The sequence below is a fragment of the Tamandua tetradactyla genome, chromosome 3 (genome assembly GCF_023851605.1).
Source record: "Tamandua tetradactyla isolate mTamTet1 chromosome 3, mTamTet1.pri, whole genome shotgun sequence".
In the NCBI taxonomy this organism is placed as follows: domain Eukaryota; kingdom Metazoa; phylum Chordata; class Mammalia; order Pilosa; family Myrmecophagidae; genus Tamandua; species Tamandua tetradactyla.
The window spans coordinates 197,807,534-197,831,694 of NC_135329.1; the positions used below are offsets into that span (position 1 = coordinate 197,807,534).

A 24,161-nucleotide genomic window follows, 5' to 3' on the forward strand; every position below is an offset into this window, starting at 1 on the left:
ATGATACTAAGAATTACTGAGTGCATGTGTAGAATGGAATGATTTCTAAATGTTGTGTTAATTTCTTTTCTTTTTTTTGATTAATAAAAAAAATTTAAAAAAAAAACAAAAAAACTTCCAAATATTTAAAAATAATCAGTAATCCTATGATTAAAGATATTTCTTTCTGTTCATATATTTTTTTTAATTGGAATATGGACAGTATTTAACAATAAATTTAAAATTTGTACTATTCCAATCATTTCTGTAACAAAATAATGTATGGTGTGGCAATTTGCAAATGACTTATTGTGGATTCTGACTGTATGTTATGTCTGGAATATATCTATCAATATAAATTGGAGAAAATGCAATGAGCCTCTGAGGAAGACGGATTTCTCCAGTCACAGGAACGGAAACACATATTCCCACATTTGTGGAACATCTCAAAAGCAGCTAGTTTGAAGACAGATTGTTTTGGTCTTGTTTTTTATTCTGTCCTGTGTAGCATTTTGGAATCCATCTCTGTGGGGATAAATCCTGATAGATTCAGAATACAATTACGGACTAATGTGATAAATTATTCCATAGTTTCTATGCTGCAATGATTGTATCAACATTACCATCTTTCAATAAATTAGTGGAGAAAATTGGCTTCACATGGAGGAGTAGTCTAGAAACAAGAATCTGCAATTATCATCTAAGTAAAAGCAGTTATTTGGAGAGTATATTAAAATTAGGAGAGGCCAAGTTAACAGACTTTTAGTCTGTGCCTTTCAGGAAATTGTGGGTTTTCTACCAATATTTTCTGATGGAAAAATAATCTGTGAGCAACTTGCTTTGATAATAAAGGGAATTTACATGTTATAATAAATAACCAAAAATATTTTCATGAAGATTTTTATTTCAAAAAATTCAAATTACTTGACTATGTGAAAAATGTGTGTATTTTTTTGTTTGTTTGTTCTGTTTTTTATATATATTTTTTGCATTTTTTATTTTTATTTTTTCTCTATATTATCATTTTTTTCTTTTTCTGTTATCTTGCTATTTCTTTTTCTAAATCAATGCAAATGTACTAAGAAATGATGATCATACATCTATGTGATGATATTAAGAATTACTGATTGCATATGTAGAATGGAATGATTTCTAAATGTTGTGTTACCATCACCACCACATACATAAAATTAAAGCTAAATGGGTCAAGTTCAAGGTTACCGAACAGAAAGCAAAGCCAAAGGATGAGACCAATGGAGGAAGCCATGTCTAGAAGTCAGTGATTTCTGAACTGGAATTAATGTAAGTCATCAAACACCCCTAGAACTTCTGTTCTTCTTTTGTAACTGTAGAGGAGAAGGATTGCTGAGCTCTAGGATCTATTCCAGAGCTAAAGTTCTATGATTGGATAGTTCTGCCCCACATCATCCATCACAGAAAATGTCTCTCCTGCTCCTATATGGTTATCTAACCTAAAGAATTCTTTGTTCCATGAAAGAGACTGATCATCCTCACCAATTTATTTGTTAACACTTTCAGAAGAGGTCTAATCACAGAGACACCAGATGTCTTAGAATCCTAATTGCTATAGATAATCATCAAGTGTTTAAAGGCCTGTACATGCATGTGAAACATTTGTTGGGGGCCTGGTTCCCAGGCAAGAACGTGGAAACAGCTGTCACACTTGAATTTAAGTTCTTATGGTTAAGGGAATAAGCTATTACTGAATCAGATCAGATTAGCGGAATTAACGTTTAAAATTGAAATTGTTCTTCTGTAATTACACAAACCAAATGATTCGTTCTAATCAAACCAAGTGCAGGGGTTAGAAAGAACCTCACTCCAATTAAAGTGTGTATGTGTGTGTGTGTGTATGTCAAAAAGAGAAATGTGTATATACCTCTATGGAGTAAGATGTGGAAAACAAAAGTTTCAAGCCCAATCATTACTTAAAAGACTTTTTTTCTTAATCACTGGTTCTAATCAATTTTATTGTAATATGCTTTGGTGTAATTTTCCCTGTGTTTCATGTGCTTGGGAATTCTTGATTTTCTTAATCTGTGAAATTACGGTTTTCATCAAATTTTGAAATTTTCCAGCCATGATTTCTTCAAATATGTTTTCTGCCTCACTCTTCCATATCCTTTCCTGTGGGCACAATTACACATATATTTGTCTACTCGAAGTTGTCCCACAGCTCACTGGTGTTCTGTTTTTTTTTTCTTTGTCTTTTTCTGTGTTTCATTTTAGAAAGTTTCTGTTACTATGTCTTCAAATTAATTCATCTTTTCTTCTGAAATGTCTAATCTGTGGTTAATCAAATCCACAATATTTTCTTATCTTGGGGTCACTGGAGTTTTTATTTCTGGAAGGTCAATTTGGGTTATTTGTATATTTTCCATGTCTCTATTTAACTTGCTCAATCTTTCCTCTTTCTTCCTGGACATATAAAATATAGTCATAATAACTGTTTTAGTGATCTTGTTTACTCATTCTATCAACTGTATCACTTTTGAGAAAATTTCAATTGATGGATTTTTCTCTTCATTATATGTAGTATTTGCCTGCTTCTTTGAATGCCTGGTAATCTTTTATTGGATGCCAGGTGTTTGGGTTTGTTAAATCTGCCAGAAATGCAATATACCAGAAATGAACGGCTTTTTAAAAAGAATTTATTACCTTAACAAGTTTACAGTTCTAAGTCCACAAAAACATCTAAACTAAGGCATCCAGGGAAAGATACCTTGACTCAGGAAAGGTCAATGGGTCCAGAACACCTCTGTCAGCCAGAAAGGCATGTGGCAGGGCATCTGTTGGGTCCTTGGCTTCTGGTTTCAAACAGCTTTCCCAGGGGGCATTTTCTTTCTGCATCTCCAAATATCTCGTTCTCGTGTTGGCTGCGTTGGCTCTGAGGTTTCTCCAAAATGTTTCTTCTTTTAAAGGACCCCAGTAAACTAATCAAAACCAACGTTAAACAGGCAGAGTCACATCTCCATCTAATCAAAAGGCCACACTCACAATTGGGCCTGTTGCATCTCTGTGAAGATGATCTAATCAAAAGGTTTCTACCGCAGTATGGAATCAGATTAAAAGAAACATTGCTACTCCCACAAGATTGGATCAGGAGAAAGACATGGCTTTATTGGAGTTCATAACAGCCTCCAACTGGCACACAAGGCATTGTGAACTTCATCTTGTGTGCTTGGGCAAAATGAAATTACTTGAAACTAGTTTGGTCCTTTTAGGTATTAGCTTTAAAGCTTAGTTCTTCAGGACAAGAGCAGTGTTTAGCCTAGGACTAATTTTTCCCAGTACTGAGGCAAGACATTTCTCAGTATTCTAACTGATACTCCATGAATTATGAGATTTTCTGTTCTAGCTATTGGGGACAGGCACTATTCCTGGCCCTGTGTGACCTCCAAACACTGTTCTAATTCTTTCAAATGGTTCTTTCCCCAGCTTCTGGTAGTTTCCTAACATGTATATGCTGGTGAATAATTTAGTGAATATTCAGGGGAGACCCTCTGTGGATCTCTGGAGTTCAGCTCTGTCCTTTATCTCCCTGATAAACTCTGGCTGCCTTGGCTTCCCAAGCTATTGCCTCAACTCAGAGACACTAGGGGGCTCTTTCTGGATTCTCTCTCTTTGTGCTACAGTCTGGAAATTACCTAAAAGCAACAATCTTGGTGTTGAGGTTTCTTAAAGATCACCTTGTTTTCTTTGTATCAGTAAATACTGCCTTTGGTTGCCTGATGTCCAATGACTTCATGGCTTTTATTTCATTGTCCAGAATTTTAACTGTTTTTAGGCAGTACGGTAAATACAATACCTTTTACTCCATCTTGACTGGAAGTTCTCAAGTCCAATCATTACCAATACTGCTTGAATATTTTTAGAGCAACAAATATCAAGGCATAATACCGAATTTAGAGGTAATAGTCATGAGAATGAAGAAAGGCAAGTGAATAGAGTATCTTAAAAGGCTTGGCTCTTCTAAAAAAGTCTTTGTCTACCACTGACAAATTCCTGTGGTTTAAAAAAAAGAAACTTAGAGGCAGATCATTTTGTAAAGTTCGTGAAATATTTGCTGATATTCACAACAATCTGAAACTCTGAGCCATGTTAATTGGTGGAAGAAATCACATTAATAACAATTTGACCTTCTAATTACAGGAAGAATGCTATACTGAGGAGTGTCATCAGGAAGAGACAGAACTGTACCTGGGCCAATGTCTAACAAACACAATAAATGCCAGTGCAGTAAAAAAATGATTACTATAGGAGGATATAGATAAGAATGATCAAAACAAGAAGGCAAAATAACCTGAGATAATTTTGACACTTTGACAAACTACTTGTATACAAAAAAAAAAATATATATATATATATGTACATTTAAAGGTCATATGAAGACCTGTGTCTTCTGGGGAGCTTGCAATGTTCTATTTCCCCATGATCTCGATAGGAATTACACAAGTATTTATTTTATACCAATTTTATAAGCTGTACCTTTATATTTTATACACATTTCTGTATGCTGTTAGAGTATGCAATTTTTTAAGTTTTTTTAAAAGACCACATGAAAAACCACAGCTTTGAGATTGAAAAGCGAAGCAATTATATTCTTCATAAAAACTCATCACAATACAAAGTTGAAATAAAAATTGAAGAGCACTTTTTTAATAAATGGTTTTCACACACACTGTCTTCTTCTGACCTGGAAGGAACAGACTTAATTATTCACCTCCATTTTCCAGGTGGAGAAAGTGAGGTTCAGAGGGTTCAAAATGACTTGCCCAAGATCAGACATAGGAAGGAGTTAGTGAAGTCATGGTGTGGCCATATAACAATGATCCTTGTTTTTTCTTGATTTTATAGTAAGGTAGTATGTGAAGGGTACTATGGCAGACATTGTTGATCATTGTGAGGCATCCATTCCTCCACTTCTTCCTTGGTAAGAGAACCTGAATTTTGCTCAGTAATCAGGAGACCATCACTTGGGGTGAATGTGGAGAAGATGACCCTTCCCAGCTCCAGCGTGAGATATCGTGATTAGTTTAAGCCAATAGTAGTAATCCCATCTCTCTTCCCAGTGATTGGTATATGAATGGGCATGTGATGCATCTTGATCAACGAGAAGTAGAAGACTTGCTGCGGGGCTTGTTGTATAAAGACATAATGTTTGAAGATGTTTGGACATCCTGACAAACCTGAGGATAAAAGTAACATAATAAGGAAGGCTGAACAGAAAGATGGGGGGAAACAAAAACAAACCTGGCTCTCTGATAACCTGTTTGAACCATATAAATGAAATCCTAAAATATCCCTACCTCCAGATCTTTTATGTGGGATGACAAAACTCCCTATTGTTTAAGCTATTTTGAGCTGGATCTTTCTCTTACCTACAGCTCAGAGCATTCCTAATAGTCAAAGTGCTGAACTGGTGGTTTTCTTGCAATATCTCATTTAATTTTCATTAGAGACGTTGGGATGGATATTATCATTGCCACTTTTTCAGATTAGGACTTGAAGCTTAAAAACATTAACTTGCAGCAGGCCATGAAATTCAAAGCACGAGACCTAGAATTCAAATCCAGTTATGTCAGATGCCCGGGTCCAGACACATCACATGCTAAACTCCGCAATAGAATCTTTTTTTATCCCATGATGGCTCAGTCACATGGAATCATTAAAAGTTATTTTGATGGCACCAGCTCAGCCGTGGCTGCAATGAAAATCACTGTCTTTTCTCTTTTCTCCAGTCCCCAAACAGAACCCTTCAGGGCAAAATGCTTGCCTCCTGGCACTAAACAACCCATTCTATCATAAAGATTTCAGCAAAGCTAAGGAGGGCAAATATTTCTCGTTCTAAGGAACTGCTTCCTAACAGTAAAATGATTACCAAAAAACTGAATGAACTATTGTAGGAAGTAGTTCATTGGGCTTTAAAGTAGATGTTAGTGACCACATAATGAGTATGGATCTTAAGAGAGTCTGTGAAGCTTAATGGAAAGAAATTCTCTCTTTAGTTTCACTAACCTCTAAATGAAATCTAGCATTTCCTTGAACAAATCACAGTGGCAGTAGCAGTCTCTATGGCATCGCCACCAGTAGAAATCACAGACATCTTCATATCACATCACAACTTTGCAAATATCTCAATATGTCATTTATCTCTACTTCAAAATAAAGCTGTTATTATGTCTACTGCTAGACCTTGTTTATGCAATAATATAGACACATATATTACTAAGCCACAAATTTGGTGGGTCGTTTATTGTTATTATCATTATATTTCAAAATAATTGGGTTCCTTTGTAATCCTATGTATTTTATGAATTTAGAAATTTTATTCTGAGAAAGGGCCCATAAGCTTTACCAGATTGCTAAAACATTCATGACATGACAAAGCTTTAAGAACTCCTGGCTCAGTTATCTTCACCTTCTGCTTGGATGCCACTGGATGGTTTGCTATTGGCTTGACCAATATTTATCAGTGCTTTGTGTCTCTGGGTTTATCCTACATTGAGTTTTGAGTTTGTGATATTGAAAAGATTTGGAATATAAAAGAGATCATTATTTTATTACTTGGATTTTTTTTTGGTTAATCTCATGTGTCTACTTGGGCATTTTCATCCTCATTTAATAAGTGAGAGTGAACTAGTCCCAAGTTGTTCAGCAGAAGTGAAATTCCCAGTATGATGCATGAACTCATCACTTCTTGGATCTGGAACATATGTTATGGGTTTCAGGAGTTTCTACCCTGGAAATGAGCTTCTTCCTGCCATAAGGGAAGGTATAATCTCTCTTTTCTTTCCTTTTTACCTTAAACTCCCTGAGCACAGTTTAACCTCAATGAACTCAGTTTTAAAGATCAGATGCTTGCCCTTTGAAGAACCTATATTTCTTTTATATGCAAAGCAAGTCAATTCATATTATATAAACACTTTTTAAAATAGACATGTAAAACTTTTTCATCAAGGCATACAAATGTGTATTACTTCTTAAGACTATGTTCGTTTGCTCAGAAATTAAATGTGAGGTGCATTATTTCAAAGACATAAACATCAAAAGATGACTGTTGTCTATTTAAACTCACTAGTCAAGTCACCTTACTCTCTTCATGATATAACCTAGTATGGTAGTTAAAGATCAATAAAATTAAATATAAGATAGAATAGTAAAAGGAGATGGCTATTTTGCTGCTTTATTTTATGTGAATTTGGGGGAAATTATCAGAATGACACATTCAAAAAGAATTTTGTATGAGTGTGTTTTAAATTTATGAATTTCTTAAAATTCTCCCATTACAAACAACCTCCGGGCATATGTACGTACTGAAGAAAGAAAAACAAGAAACTGGCCGTGAACAGCAGCCCCATAGGAGGTCATAGTCCAATCATGACATTTGAGGCCAGAACTCCGGTCTACAGATTCCTAATTCCCATGGAATTCCAAGAAAGAACTTAACCGTTTCTATGTATCTTGCTTTGCCCCTCTAGCTATCCAAAAACATGTTATTTAAGGGAGAATTGAGAAAATGTGGCTGCTCCAACAAACTCATCTCTATACTTTTTTTTTCCTCATGTGATAAGTCACATGAATCTTAGCACAGGGAAACAGCACTATTACAAGCACTTAACTCCTTAAAATAAATGAGAGTGTTTTAAACACAAGGACATTGCACAGGATGTATTTTCCTGAAACAGCCACTCCAGTAAGACACATTTTTATCATTCACACAGTTTCACATCTATAATTATGGATACATCATTTCTTTTTTCTATAACCATACTTTGCCTTGACTTACAGTTTTCTTGATCACATTACCTACACAGGAAACCCAGTATGCAAACAATGACAAATTAGAAGACCCATGTCCAGAGATGCTGGCAATACCAGTTTTGGTGTCTCCTTCATGCTTCCATTTTACACATAAGCACACACACACACACACACAAACACACACAAAAACAGTTAATATCCATTTTAAACAGTATGGAACCTACCAGAGAGATTACAAGATGTTTTTATCACTTAATGTTTCATCTAAAACAATAAACAGGGTTTTCCTTGAAATTGCGTAGGCTTAGGTGGTAGTGAGCAGCACACTGGGTCAAAAAGTCTGTGCCATTCAAGATGCTAATGACACACAAGCAATAATGAGCAGAGCATCAGGGCTGCAGTAATTCATGGACACTTAATTTATCTGGAATTTGGCCATAGTTATTACCATGAAATTCTCTAAGGATGAATAATTTCCACAAAGACACTCTTAAAGCATACAGATGACTTCACAAGTTACTGAGGAGGTGAGGAAGGACAGAGAAAGGACCAAAAGTTCTTTTGTTTTTTTTCAAAATAAGAACGCAGCTATTTATATTGCGGTAAATTGGGACAAGTTGAAGGCTTTTGAGTGAGAAAAAGATAAAGCTTTTTAATGAGAAACTTGTAGCACTATAAGTAATCTTATTAACAAAAACTCATGCTCAGAAGATGAAAAAAATTCTTCACACTCAGATTTGGAATATCCAACTAAAAGTGTTAAGATCTAGAGATCCCCAGATAACATTCTACTTGATATCATTCTGAAAACCACCGTCCAGTTTTGTGATTGCTTTCCTTCAAATTGATGGAGTTACCATTTAATTGACATATTAAATTAAGGGTGAATTTTAGTTTTCCCACATGATAATGATACTAACTATATAAGCAGGGCTAATTTTGAAATTTCTTAGGAGAAATTAAATGATTTGTTTTCAAAGATATGTAAGAATCCAAGCAAAAATAACAGGCTAAATATAATCTAGATAGCTGTGATGGTTATTTCTCACATCAGCTTGGCTAGTTTATGGTGCACGATTGTTTGCTCCAGCAAGGACTGGTTTGATTGTTACTGTGAATGTATTTCGTGGATTAAATCATTATCCAGTTGAGTGTATCTATCGCTGATTATATCTACAATCAACAAAAGAGAGTGTCTTCAGCAATGATAGGACTCTTTTCCACAATCAGTTGGAGGGGTAACTGAGGATTTCAGGAGTCAGAAGAAAGAATTTCTATCTCTATTTCAATCAGCCAATTTCCCCTGGGGAATTCTGTGTCACCATCGAGTCCCCAACTTGCAGCCTGCCCTATGGAATTCAGATTTGCCAATCCCTGCAGTCATGTGAGCCAATTGCTATAGTAAATCCCTTAATGTTTACATGCACATGCATCTTTTCAGTTCTGTTTCTCTGGTGAACACTAGCTAATACGGTAATCCAAGTATAATGTGACATGTTGTTCTATTTTACTAGCTGCTGGAATGCAATATACCAGAAACAGAATGGCTTCTTAAAAAGGGGACTTTAATAAGTTGTTAGTTTGCAATTCTAAGGTCATGAGAATGTACAAATTAAAGCACTCTACAAAAATATCCAAATAAAGGCACCAACAAGAGGTTGCCTTCACTCAAGAAAGGCTGATGAAGTTTGAGGTTCAGGGTTTCTCTCTCAACTGGAAAGGCACATGGTGGGCATGGCGATGTCTGCTAGCTTTCTCTCCAGGCTACTTATTTCATGAAGCTCCCCCAGGGATGTATTCCTTCTTCATCTCCAAAGATCTCTAGTGGCGTGGGCTCTCTGCTTCATGTCTCTGTTGTCATTCTCAAGCTTTTTCCAAAGTGCTTCCTTTTTTACAGGATTCCAGTAAACTAATCAAGACCCACCTGGAATGGGTGGAGTTACATCTCCATCTAATCAAAAGTTAATACCCACAACTGGGTGTGTCATATCTCCATGGAAATAATCTAATCAAAAGATTCCAAACTACATTATTGAATAGGGATTGAAAGAAATGGTTGCTCCTATAAGATTGGATCAGGATTAAAACATTGCTTTTCTAGGGTACATAAATCCTTTTACACCAGCACACAGGCACCTTGGCTCAAATGCAGATAAAATCTTAAAGGACATTTCAAAATGATAAATCCAAGACAATTTAAGCTGTTAGAAAAAAACATGGATTTGCAAAACGATAAAAATATAATCCTTTTATTTCTCCAAAATGTTTAAGTAATCTCATTGTAAATCAGTTGCAAACACTCTAAAAGCACAAGCTGCGAAAAGAGGTAGATAGGAATTAAAATATCATCTCTCTCTCTCTCCAACTTCATCTCAGTGTGACTTTGAGAAAGTTACTTAACTTTTCCACACCTCATTTTCACTGTAAAATGGAACAAGCAATACCTACCTCAAAGACTTGTGTGAGAATTGTACAAGCAAGTTGTCTATGAAGTACTTAGCAAAACTTCTAGCACTTGACAAAAATAAGCACTCAGCAAAGGATGCCAGTAATATAATAATATATATTATTTGAATACCATTTGATTCAAGACATCTTACAAGTATACATGAAATACAACAAGGTAAATAATCAATCAAAGAAATTAGTAACAATGAAAAGCAAGCATAGGAAAGAAAAATATGAGGTCTGTCAGAGGCAAGTGCACAAAAGGCATGCTGCTGCTTATTCTTTCACTCATTCATTCAACAAATATTCATTGAATGCCTGCTCTGTGATCATCTCTGTGCTATGGAACATTGAAAGGAACAAGACATGATTCTGTTTTCATGGAACACACCATCCTGTATATTTAAAGATAAGGAGCCCATAACCTACCATCAATATTAAGACTTACTAGTAATTTTCTCCACATTTTCATATCTCTTCAAATCATTTATATATATATATATATCAACTTAACTTCTTTGGATCAATTTTCTTACTTACACAATTTTTAATAAGTCCATACCTTATAAGGAATATGGAATGCAGTTCTTCCTCTACTAGTGTGATTAGGATGATGAAAGCATGTGTGCACACTCACAGGTTTATCCTGCGGGAGTGTAAAATGCTCTGTGCTAGTCTCAATAGCTCAGGGATGGCCCCAGGAGAGTCAGATGTGAGCAGTCTGCGTGGGTCCATCCTGCAACTGTGAGCACCACCTACAGCTGTGATCTCTTAAAAGTGGTGCTGCATACCCCAGGGGATGCTCCAGGTGCTGAATAGTTGGGGAAGACAGACAGTTTTAGACATTCTAATTATATTTTGCAACAATGAAAAGTATTTAAATTTTCATTGTTAAGTAACTTATTGAAGAAAACTATGTATATCACTATAGAAACTTATATCTGCTACACTCAAACCTAGGAGAGAACTTTGTAACCTGTTCTGAAATCTTCCCAATGAAAAGTTCCAGAGGATTTTCAAACCATTGGTTAAAAATATAAAAATTCAACCTAGTGGTGCAAACGTTCTAAAAGATGATCACGGTCATGAATATACTACTAGGTGATGATATTGTGAGCCATTGATGGTACAGCATGTATGGAATGTTTGCATGTTAAGAAAGTTCATGTTTTGTCTCTTGAAGATGATTGTATACTGATATGGCTTTCACAATGTGACTGTGTGATTGTGAAAACCTTGTGTCTGATGCTCCTTTTATCTGCCTTGTCAACAGACGAGCAAAACATATGGAATAAAAATAAATAATAGGGGGAACAAATGTTAAAATAAGTTTAGATTGAAATGCTAGCAATCAATGAAAGGGAGGGGTAAGGGGTATGGTATGTATGAACTTTTTTCTGTTTTCTTTTCCTGAATAGATGCAAATGTTCCAAGAAATGATCATAATGATGAATACGCAACTATGTAATGATATTGTGAATTACTGATTATATATGTAGAATGCAATGATCAAAAGTTAAGAACGTTTGCATTTGTTTGGTGTTTTTTGGTATTTACAAAAATTAATTAAAAAAAGAAAAGAATGTTCATGTTTGTATGTTGTTTTGGCTTGTAAATTAAAAAATAAAATAACTTTAACATATTCTGATTAATTTGCAAAACAAACTAATTGACATAAGAGAATGCAGAAACATGCCCGCCGAATTTTAATAAAACTTTTGCATGATTGATGGATAGAATTTAAAAGTGAACATCATAGTTTAATCCAGCCATATATATCTGTCTTTGATTTGAATCTATGCATCTTTGAAAAGCATTTTTTTAGTTTTGAAATTCATTAGAACTTTGACACAGAACTTCGAATAACTGTTTCAAAATACAACCTATGTTTTTACAACAATGGAGCATGTTTGATCACACTGCTCTCATTGAAATACAATTAGTAATAAATAACAAGAGTGAAATTAATATTAATTATAATTTCAATAACAAATTATTTATATAAATTAATATCAATATATCACTAAGAGCCTAAGTTTTATACAACAATGAATAAAATAAAGTTTTAATATTTATAAAATATTATTTAATTCTTTTTAAGAGCCTTCTAAAATGTTCCTTTTCCATTATTATATGTTTACAATATCCAGAATATATGTATGATCAGGCATACATATATTATGCCTAAAATATATATTATATCTAAAAATATATTATATCTAAAATATATATTAGATCAGGCATATAATTTATAAATAAAATTTATAAATAAATAAATGTAGTAGATGGTTCTGTGAACATTTACTAATGGAAGTCCCAGGTAAAAAAATATTAATAATAAGGAAGGTGGTTAACCTTAGTCCAGATGAGTGTTTCTTAATCAAATGTGGTCTGCGAATCGCCTGCCTCCGGCATACGTAGGGTGCTTGCTAAAAATGAAAATTCCCTATTTTGCACGAGAATTCCTCATTCAGAATTTCTGGAGGTGCAGCCCAGCATTTGTCATTTTTTACCAATCTCTCCAGATGACTCTTATGCATGCTATGGTTTGCAAACCAAGAGCAGCCATGCCTCCTCCCATCCATCATTAACTCCCCTTTCCTGGAGACCAGAGAGTTGAGTCTAAAGGATCCATCCCCTTGGCTGATATGGATAAGCCCATTCATCCATTTAGACTTAGTAAGACAGAAAATTGTTCAGGAAAGTGCACAGACATATGGACAGGAGAGGCAGAACACATTATGCATTCCTGCCTGTAAGAAGAAAGAACTGGGTTTATTACAACAATTTTAACTTTTCTGAGACTTTTCATCCTTTGACTCATGGTAATTAATGGATTTTAACTTCTTTAACCAGACGTTAAAGAAGATGTTAAAATCCTTATGGGATAGTTTGGAGGCCAGAATATGAAATTCTGAATATAAAACTAAATATCAAAAGGATAACAGGGTAAAAAAATGTACACATTTAAATTTGCATTTAAAAAAGTACACTCTAACCAAGTACAATTACACTTTTAAAAAAATGTCTTTTATATAAAAATTTCTGAGAACATGCAAGTACATGTTTTCCCCCATTTCAAAGATAATAGGACTTTACTCCAGTAACACAGACCTAGATCTAGCATTTCTGGTTTTTCCTGAGTCCCTCCCTGGCCTTATAACCACAAAGTCACATGTTGTTTGGATCCTACCTTACAATTGGAAGGAACATCTCAGCTTTCCTAGGCAAGGGAAAGTTTTCTGCATTTTCTGCATTTGCTTGGTCCTGTTCTGTGTCATCTGCCTGTCAAGAAAGCAATGGCTTGCTTGATTGTTAATTGCCCTTGTTTTTTATTATAGGACGCATTCAGATTTTGGTAACTAACATGTTCTTCTTTGTAATTAGATATAGTAGTTAAAATATCTTTCAATTCACCATGCCATTTTCCTTTAATCAGCACATCAGCAGTATTTAAGATGATGATGGAATCATATCTGCATTTTTACCACAGCAATACTGCTCAAAGAAAAAACATGCCATGACTACTTTTGTAATGGGAATGAAACACAAAGATAGGGGTCCTTTTATTTTGTTATGTGTAAACTAAATGAAAGTAAAATGTGGATACTCTATTTGCATCACCAAAATTCAAAGATTTTCTACAACTGTAGCTATAGTTACTATGTATGGAATGCTTGTAAAAGGAGAAGATGTTTTAAATGTTCTCTCATTAAATCCCCTTCAAGGGAAGTTCTATTAGCTCCATTTTACAGCTAAGGAAATTGAAGATTAGAGAGTTAAAGTGATTTGCCCAGGATCAACAAGGAAATGTTAGATAAGCCAAGCCTTCCTGACTCTAAAGCTCATGCGCTTTCCTTGGAACACACCACATCCCATGTGTCTCTGGAAAACTGAAAACTATGGCTCTATCATCCCTACTTCCAGTGTTATCTACTGGTCAACTAGCCTCAGTTTGCCTCCTCTGACCTTGCAACCTACCTGTTCATGAATGAGAGATCAATTCCAGTGACAAGCCAGAAGATGGGGGCCCTTTGAATAGAGGCAGTGACCAAAAGAAGTTCTGGAGCCAGACTCCTGAAGTCCAAACCCTACATTTACCACTTACTACCTGTGTGACCTTGGACAAGTAACATAATCTTTCTAAGATTAAAAACCATAATGTGTAAAAGCCTGGGCACTGCACTGCAGACTGCTAGGCTCTGAATCCCACTTGCCCACAGCTGAGAAACTCTGGGCAATTTCCGTACCTCTTTGTGCCTCAGATTTCACATCTATAAAATTAGGATTTTAAAAAATGAGGATAGAGTAGTACCAAACCATATTAGGGCTAGGATTAAATGAGATTCAGGTGAAGCACTCAGAACCAAGTCTTGTGCATTATAGGTGCCCAAATATCATTTATTCTCAAACTCTATTTCCTATCTGTCAAATGACAGTGGGGTGGGGTAGCCTCATGCCTGCCATGATGCTGGGGATCCAGTAAGCCTTAACTGTTCGCTCAAATGCAAATTCCCAGGGGTAGGGACCTGTCACCCTCCCTCACCATTGTTTCCCCTCACCTGGCATGTGATAGGCACATTAAGCATGGAGAACAGCACTTCATATTACCTCTAACCAAAGGCCATGCCTAGCCGGGGGCACACAGGGTTGACCTGCACCCCAAAAAAGAAAGGGAGATGGAATCTATCACTGCAAGTGTATGCAGAGAGCGCCTTCCCTTTTTAATTAAAATTCTACTTGGAGATAAGCTAGTACTCATTTTTTTTTCATACCTATACATTTCTTTTAACATATCCATTTCTTTCCTTTTGTTATTCCTCTTCAGACAACAGGAATAAACCAGGACACATCACCCTGAGAGTGGAGTCCAGGATGGCTTCTCTAAGAACAGGAGGGACAGATAGGCCATTGAGTCAAACCCAGCCTGTTGCCTGTTTTGTGCAGCCCGCCAGCCAAGGATGGTTTTTACAGATGGACACTTAGAATTGATTTGATGATGGGGAACACTAACTTTCAACCCCAGTTAAGCAAAATGTTGTCCCCTTCCAAAAATAAAATTATATTCTTCCCATTACTTGACCTGTATTGCAAAATTGTAGTCAACTATTTTTAATGTGTTTAACTTCATCAATAAAACATATCCATTTCAGGTGGTTAAGATTTTCGTATGTTAATTGTAAGAACAATTGTATCTTTATATTTTCCTGAAATCAGGAAAATGTTTAGTTAACATTACTATAGCAATGTTGATATTTGTAATAACTTCCTATTTAATATTTTGAGAACATTCACAGTTTTGACAGCTGATTAAATGCTATTTAATTAGTGTTTAATATTTAGAATTTAAGAAACTCCGCTATCTGAATTTGTAGATTTTTTCCCTGTTGCCTTAATTTTAAATTGGTTTATGAAACTTCCTGTGCAAACCCAGGTTTTATAATGATTATTTGGATATTTTATTTAAATATGCCTATGGTTAAGCTAACTAAGATATCCAGTTTTGGTGGTTCTAATTGTATTGTTTGTTTTCTTAAATAAAAAAAAATTGAAAAATAAAACATGGAAAATGTTTTGTTTGTTATATAAGTACCTAGACAATATCCTCTATTTTGTCTCTTGACTTGCAGATCCACAATTATTTGCTCTCTGGCCCTTTATTAAAAAAAAAAAAAAAAAGCTTGCCGCCCCTTGTCTTAGCGTATCTAACTTGTGACTTTTCATTCCCAGCAGCTGTTGTCTGTGAACTACAGACAAGCTCCTCACTGATGAGTACATTCATTTTGAGAAGGGAGTGTATGTTACGTCTCAGAACACTTCTCGAACCACATTAGGAAAAACAAGCTGGGAAAACGGTTCGTTGACCCCCTCCTTCTATGCAGTTTTAAACTAAAAGAGTATTACCCACCCAATTTCAGTCCCATACGCTTAGCCGTGAAATAAATTTATGAAGCCATGTGATTACAATCACTACATCATGTTTTCTGGTCGTGGGAAGCAGGAGCATCTTCTTGCTAAAAGGGCCCATTCTTTGGGAAGAAACTATCTCATATCACATGATTAAAAGCCAACTTCCATGAACTGCTGTTAGGGCACTAGGGGCGATTATCGTATTTATTTCATGTATTTTATTCATTTAAAATGTCACCTTTCCCAAAAGGTTTCAAAGCACACATTCAACTTCAGTTTTATACTAGATTAAGACATCATCTCTTAAATGATGTTGTATTATAATTTCAACTAGATTCAAACATTAGAAAATTATTAAAGAAAAATAGGACCCAATTCCCTGTAGAGAAAGACAGTTCTTGCCCAGTCACCAGAAAGTTAAAATCCTGCAGCTATGAAGTCTCAGGGAAAAGAAATGACAGGTAGAAGCACACTTTATCATCAAGATCCTTGCGATTCAAACAAGGTTCCCCCTGGAAATTTAAAAATTAGGATCTGTGTCAAATGGTTTTAAAACAAGTAATAACTGCCACGCAAGTGAGCAGTCTCCAGTGAGGGAGCATATACATCTACATTAACAAAATAGCCTAAAAGAATGTCAGAACACAAGCAAACAGGAATGAAGAACTGCAAAAACGTGAAGGCAGTACTGCATGGGTCTTACTTGTGTTTCATTTCAAGAAACCGAGTGGGAAAGGGGGGTTGAAGGCAAATCCTGACACCCGGCGCTATCAGACCTAGAGACAATATAGGACCATCAGATGGAGCAAAGCAAACACCGCTCACCCAAAATAGCAGCTCTTTCCTCCTAGGAGCCATAGGTCCTGACCTTGCCGGGTTTTGGCCTCCGTACATATCACCCACTTCTAAAATTACCCTGGGCTGTCTGCCTGCAGAGTCCACGCTGGGAAAGGAAACAAAGAGGTTTTGACAATTCTTTTAAAAAGTAGAAAATGAATGAAACCATGCCCTTGCCTTTCTCTTTTTACTCATTTGGATAGGGAATATGGGATTTCATAATATAGGAAGTTATAGATTATTTATTAATATGTACAAGCATTTAAAATGGATTGGGGGGCTTAAGGTATAGCAAGCATCCACAAAACAGCTCTTAAAAGGCAAATATGCATCATTTTTCACCACAAAAAATTTAAAATACACATTTGAATTACACAATGTAAATTGCCAAAAGACACATTCGACGGTGTTTTTATTGCAATTTAATCGATTTGCAGTTCTCGAGTGTCCATATAACTTCATCCCTTCTATAACAGATTTCACTACAGAAAGAAGAAAAACATAATCAAAGACAGATCACAGAACCATAGATCTTAAAGATGAAATTGACCTTGAGAAATTAATTAGTCCATCACTCAGCTTCTGCTGCTGCCTCCACACTGACCCCCTACCACAACCCAAAGGATATCTTTAATTTTAAACCTCAGAATATGAGACACCATAAATTTCCTAAACATGCAATTCTCCAGAAAGAAAACTTGACTTCCAATTGGCCCACCATATACTATAAGATGCCATTTATATGAAGTGTCCAGAATAGGCAAGTCCATAGAGAATGAAAGCAGGCTGGTGGCTGCCAGAAGCTGGAGGGAGGAGGGAATAGGGAGTGAATGGCTAATAAGCATGGAGTTTTCTTTTAGGATAAGGGACATTTATTGGAAATAGATGAAGATGGTGGTTGCACAACACTGCAAATGTACTAAATGCCATTGCATTGAACAGTTTAAAATGACTAATTCTGCTTTGTGAATTTCACCTCAATTTTTTAAAACAACTGAGCGACAAAGTCATCCCACAAACCCCAAAACATAAGCTAGGAGAACAACTGTGTGCTACTGCCATCTGTTTGGATGAAAGCAAAAGGAAGCAATAGGAAACCTGATCCAAGAAGAAGAAAATACCAAAAGGAGCAGACAGGTACTCCCCAGAAAGTGTGAAAGGTTAATTTGAAAGCAACAGCTGAGGCCGCAAGGGGCCATGCCTATTCACAGCGAGTATAGGAGGCAACACAAGGACTTCTGAAGAGGCAGGAGCAACGAACCCCTGTGAACTCTCAAAGCTCATCCAACAGGCTACTACACTGAAGAGAAACTGCTAGAGAAATATAGAACAGAACAGGGGACACAGAGATGAAGGCTTAGATAAGTGTGAAGGGGGAACATCCAGGAAATCTTAGAACACAAGCGACCATTTTGTGCACACTGGCACCATCTTATTTAACACAATGAAAAGCTGAAGGAGAAGGAGTTTGGTGAAGTTAAAAGGCTGCCTGAACACAGCATCTGTCTAAAAGTTTGGGAAAAATAAATTCATGTAAAAACAAGTAACTACAGTTGCACATCTGTATTTGTGGCCGCATTAGTCACCATTTCCAATGATGGAGGTGGCACAAGGGCCCACTGACTGATGAGTGGAATACTGAACTGTGGTGTACACATATGATGGAATCTTGGGCAGCCGTAGGAAGAAATGAAATTGTTAGGCATGCAGCAAGGTGAATGAACCTTGAAGACATGATGTTGAGTGAAATAAGCCAGAAACAAAAGGACAAATTCTGTATGGTCTCACTGATATGAACTAAATATAATGAGCAAACTCTGAGAGTTAAATTCGAGAGCATAGGTTTTCAGGAGATAGAAAGAGAGCAGAGATTGGGCAATCAATACTTAAGGAATACAGAATGTTCAGTACAGATGATTGTAAAGGTTCAGAAATGGAGAGCACAATACTATGCAGTGCTAGCACAATACTGTAAGTATAATTAATGAAGCTGAGTTTGAGTATGGTTGAAAGAAGAAGGCCAGAGTTGTGTGTATCACCAGAAGGAAACCTAGAGGGTAAACACTGAGACTGTATAACTTAGCAAAGCCTAGAGTGGGCAATGATGGTGGTTAATTGTACAAACATAGTAAAGTACGTGAATTAGAACAAACATACAATGCTCTTACAAGTTGTTAATAATAGGGTGGTATGTGAGAAAAAATACAATTTGTATTAATTGTATAAGGACTATAGTTAACAGTAACATTGTAATATTCTTTCATTAATTGTAACAAAGGCACTATAGCAAAATGAAATGTCAATAATAGGGGAATATAAGGGACATGGGATTTTTTTTGAAGGAATGAGAATGTTCTCATATAGCTGTAGTGGTAAATACATAAATTTTATGATTATACCAAGAACCATTGATTGTACATGTAGGATGGATTGTATGGTGTATGAATATGAATATAGCTGTTTTTTAAAAATGAGTAACTGGAAAGTATTAAGGTCAAATCCCCTATGAAAGTGCCACAAGAAAAGAGAGAATATGAACAGAATAACATCCAGCATGGCAGAAAGACATGCAAAAAAAAGAAAACAGATCAAAACCACAATACACTGACATTAAGAAAACAACCCAAGATATGAAAGAACTATAAATCTCATTAGAAAAGCTCAAAAATTAGGTGACAGAATTCAATAAAATATTAGAAATGAAGAGAAGAATCATTTTAGAAATGAAAACTAAACTAGAAGGAACACGAGAGGGAATAAACACAACAAACAATGCTTTATGATAAATCGAAAGTGAAACAGGAGAAAAGTTTGCAAATCAAAGAGAAATGAAAAAGAGAAAAAGGATTGGAGAGAACATGTAAATGTTGAAGATAAATAGGCAAAGAAAATCCAACTTACAAAACAGGAAAGTCCTCAAGAAGGAGATCAAAATAAGGCAATAGAACAAATACTACAAACTGTGATGTTAGAAAACTTCCCTCAAATAAATAAATATGTTTATTTTATTTATATATATATGACATAAGAAAATACACTGCCATCAGAGTTTCTAACAGTGCATTTATGGGAGAAGAAAATGTGAACTAAGGATTTTGTATCCTATAAGGGTGATTTTCAAGTATAAAGGACACAGAAAACTGGCCACATGCAATAACACAGGAAATACTGTTCTCATGAACTCTTTTCAAGGACTCTACTAGCGAACAAGCACGAGACAACCAAAACAACTAGAAAAATATCAACATAAGGACCGCTAGTGTGTAATAAACATACAGTAACTTAAAAAACACAGATTAAAAGAGCATTGAAAGGGAGAAAGTCTAATATGTAAATGGCTGTAAGAGTTAGCAATGCTGATATAACACAACCATGAAAAAGTGGAAGAGTGGGGATAGTACATACTAAATAATAATGGCAATAACTTTGCAGTCATCAGAACTGGTGGTAGTATAATTAGACTTGTTATTCTGAAAGCATTGCAAGAGTAACGTGGAATAAAGCAAATGACTCTTTATGAGATTCTACTTTGAACATCCCCTATGCCCTTGAAAAAACCATTCATAGTGAAAGAGAAAGACATTCAGATACAGTCTAGAAAATGTTAAGTAATGATCCACAGTCCTGAAGTTAAATAAAACATTTCAATATTTCAGGATGAATTTACAGGGCACTTGTCAGGAGTGAATCATGTTTGGTGCAAAAGACATGTTCAAGTCTTAATACACATTCCTGTGGGTGTAGACCCATTTGTAAATAGGACCTCTGCAGATGTTATTATTAGTAAAGGTGTGTACTATTCAGATGAGGTCAAATTGAATTAGGGTGGGTTTAATCCATGTGATGGGAGTCCTTATAAACAAAGAGAATTCAGACAGTCCCACCAGTAGAAGCTAGAAGTAATGGAAACCAGAAGGCAGACATGAGGAGAGGGATTATGATGATGGAGAATTGCTAGAACATTACAGACTGCAGGAAAAAGCCATCCCCGCCAATATCTCAATGTTGGACTTGTAGCTTCCAAAATCATGAGACAACAAATTCCTGTTGTTTAAGCCGAATAGGGTGTGGTTTTTGTTGCAGCAATCCTGAAAAACTAAGATAGCACTAGCTATCACTAGATATGTGTGTCTGTCCACGTATGTGTCTATACACATAGACACAGATATATATCCTCTCCCTAAGCTCTGGTCACTGAAAAGCTCTGAGATTGAGATTTGTGGGTAGAAGGTTTATTGAGGAGTGAACAAGGGAACAACATATGTAAGTTGGGAAATTAATGAATGAACAATATGAGAGACAGAAATTTTAAAATGGAACCAAACAGAACTGTTGGAGTTCAAGACCACAATAATTGAAATGAGAAATTCCCCGGAGGGTTTCAAGAGCAGAATGGGATTGGCAGAAGAATCAGTGAACTTGAAGATAAGACACTGAACTGAGTCAGGCTGAGGAGCAGAAAGTAAAAAGGAAATATTAAAAGTAAAAATAGCATAGGACAGCTATGGGTCACCATCAAGCATACTAATATTTGCACCATGGAATCCCAGAAGTAGAAAGAGAGAAAGGGCCAAAAGGAACAGTCAAAGAAATAATGACAGAGAATGTCCCAAACTAAGCAGAAGACATGAATTTGCACATCCAAGAAGCATAGAGAACAACAGGATCAACATGAAGAAAAATGTACCCCATCATATACTGATTACACTATCAAATGCAAAAGACAAGCAGAAGTTTCTGAAAGCTGCAAGAAAAAAAGTAGTATAGTATATACAAGGGAATCCCAATAAGATTAAGTGCTAATTTCTCATCAGAAACCATTGAGGCAAGAAGGGAGTGAGTTGAAATTCTTAAAGTGCTGAGGGTCAACTACCATTCAAGAATTTTATATCCAGCAAGACTTTCTTTCAAAACTGAGAGTGAGACTATGACATTCTCAGATAAACAAACCTGGGAGAATATGTGACCACTAGATCTGCCCTACAAACAATGGAAACAGTTTTCCCAATTGAAAGAAAAAGACACTAGACTGTGGTTCAAAGCAGCATAAAGAAATAAAGACCCACAGTGAAGGTAACCATTTGTTTAATTACAAATGCCCTTACTATCATATTGTATTGTTTGGTAAATCCACTTCACACTTCCAACAGGTGCTAAAATACAAATGCATAAAAAGTAATGATAAATCGAGGTTTGTGCAAATGAGTATAATTGCTGAATGATTATATTGATATTTCTTTTAGTCCCCAGTATCTTAGAGCAGCTAGAAGTAAAAACCTAAAATTGTAGCATTGTAATCCATATCAAACTCTGAAATCTGTTCTACAACTAATTGTTGTGATACACTTTGAAATTTATTGCTTTTTTGTATATATGTTATTTTTCACAAAAAAGAAAAAAAGTCGATTGTGATGATAAATGTACAGGTATATGTTGATATTGTGAACCAATGATTGTACACAACATGGGTTGTGAATATATAACATATATTAATAAAAAATAAAATTAAAAATCTAGGTTTGTGGACAGACAACTTAAAAAATCTAAGTGGTAATAAGTACAAAATGTGGTGTGGGCAACTGAGGAACATAGGAAAAGTATATGGGCATGCTAATGAAGTTAAGTTGGTATCCAACCAAATTGTTATATATTTAGAAAATTGTTATATATTTAGAAATCAAATTTTAAGCCTATGGTAACTACAAGGAAACAGATGAAAAATATATCCAGATAGAAATCAGAAGGCACTCAATATGGTACAACACAAGAAAGAAAATAAATATAAAATTAGGCTATAATGGAAGTGAGGGAGAAAAAGGTATAAGACTTACAAAGACTAAATAGCAAAATGGCAGAAGAAAGTCCTGTATTATCAGTAATGACTTTGAATGCAAATGGATTAAACTCTCCAATCAACAGGCAGAAATTTGCAGAATGGATTAAAAAAAAAAAAAAAGCGTGGCCCAACTATATGATGTTTGCAAAAGACTCACCTTAAATTCAAAGACACAAGTAGGAGAATAAAAGGATGGGGAAAAATATATACCATGCAAGTAACAGCAAAAAAAAGCTAAAAGAATATTGGATCAAAAAGGCATTAAGGCAGTGCAACAGCAGCTCAGGGGCAGAATTCTTGCCTTCTGTGCCAGAGACCTGGGTTCGATCCTCAGTGCCTGCCTGTGTATAAAAAAAAAGGCCTTAAGTCAAATATAGTTATGAGGGACTTTGCTGGTTTGAAGCTGTTATGTACCCCAGAAAGTCCCATGTTCCTGTGAGGGCAGATCTATTGTGAGTAGAAACTTGTCTTTTTTTTTTTTTTTTGCATGGGCAGGCACGGGGAATGGAACTCAGGTCTCCAGCATGGCAGGCAAGAACTCTGCCTGCTGAACCATCATGGCTTGCCTGAGTGGAAACTTTTGAGTAGATTGTTTCTATTGAGATGTGACTCACCCAATTCAAAGTGGGTCTTAATCTTTTGATAGAGTCCTTTATAAAGGATTAAAGACAGAAAAAGCAAAGAGAGTTCAGAGAGAGAAAAATACCCAGAGAACTTGGAGAGAAAAGCCCCAGAGATGCCAAGAGGGGACCCACAGGAGCTCAGAGAAAAGACCACTGGAAGCAGAAACTGAAAGCAACAAGACTCGAGTGAAGGACGAGCAAACACCAGCCATGTGCCTTCCCACATGACAGAGGAAACTCGGATGCCAGCAGCCTGTCTTCAGAGTCTGGGTATCATCCTGTTGATGCCTTAACTGGGACATTTTCATGGCTTTAGAACTGTGAATTTGTATACAACAAATTGCAATTGTAAAAGCCAATCTATTTCTGGTCAACTGCATTCCAGTGGCTTCAGCAAACCAAAACAGGGACAAAGATGGCCATTTATACTGATAAAGGGGGAAATTCAACAGAAAGATGTAACAATTATAAATATATATGCACAGCAAAGCCCCCAAATATATAAAGCAAATACTGACAGATTTGGAGGAAGAAATTGAAGGTAGGAGACTTTAATACACGATTCTTTATAATGGATGGAATATTTAGTCAGAAGATCAACAAGGAAGTACAGGAATTGAATGATACTTTAAACCAACTAGACCTAACATATATATATATATATCATCTCACGTGAACATGGATCATTCTTCAAAATAAACTATATGTTAGATCACAAAACAATTCTAAATAAATTCAAAAAT

The 24,161-nt window shown here is 35.7% G+C and overlaps 1 long non-coding RNA gene across 5 annotated transcripts in view; it reads right to left on the bottom strand.

The window, feature by feature from the left end:
• The window catches only part of LOC143676576 (uncharacterized), a 45,718-nt gene that overhangs the window by 11,336 nt on the left and 10,221 nt on the right, over nucleotides 1-24,161 (bottom strand). For 2 of the 5 annotated variants that reach the window (XR_013172199.1, XR_013172195.1), the window contains 3 exons: nucleotides 13,406-13,497; nucleotides 12,568-12,641; nucleotides 10,775-11,023 (listed from right to left, as the gene is read on the bottom strand). This is a non-coding gene — a long non-coding RNA (uncharacterized LOC143676576). Of the gene's footprint in view, nucleotides 1-4,656; nucleotides 5,190-7,807; nucleotides 7,901-10,774; nucleotides 11,024-12,567; nucleotides 12,642-13,405; nucleotides 13,498-24,161 lie in introns of those variants that run through there. The other 3 variants (XR_013172197.1, XR_013172196.1, XR_013172198.1) reach the window with 3 other exon arrangements.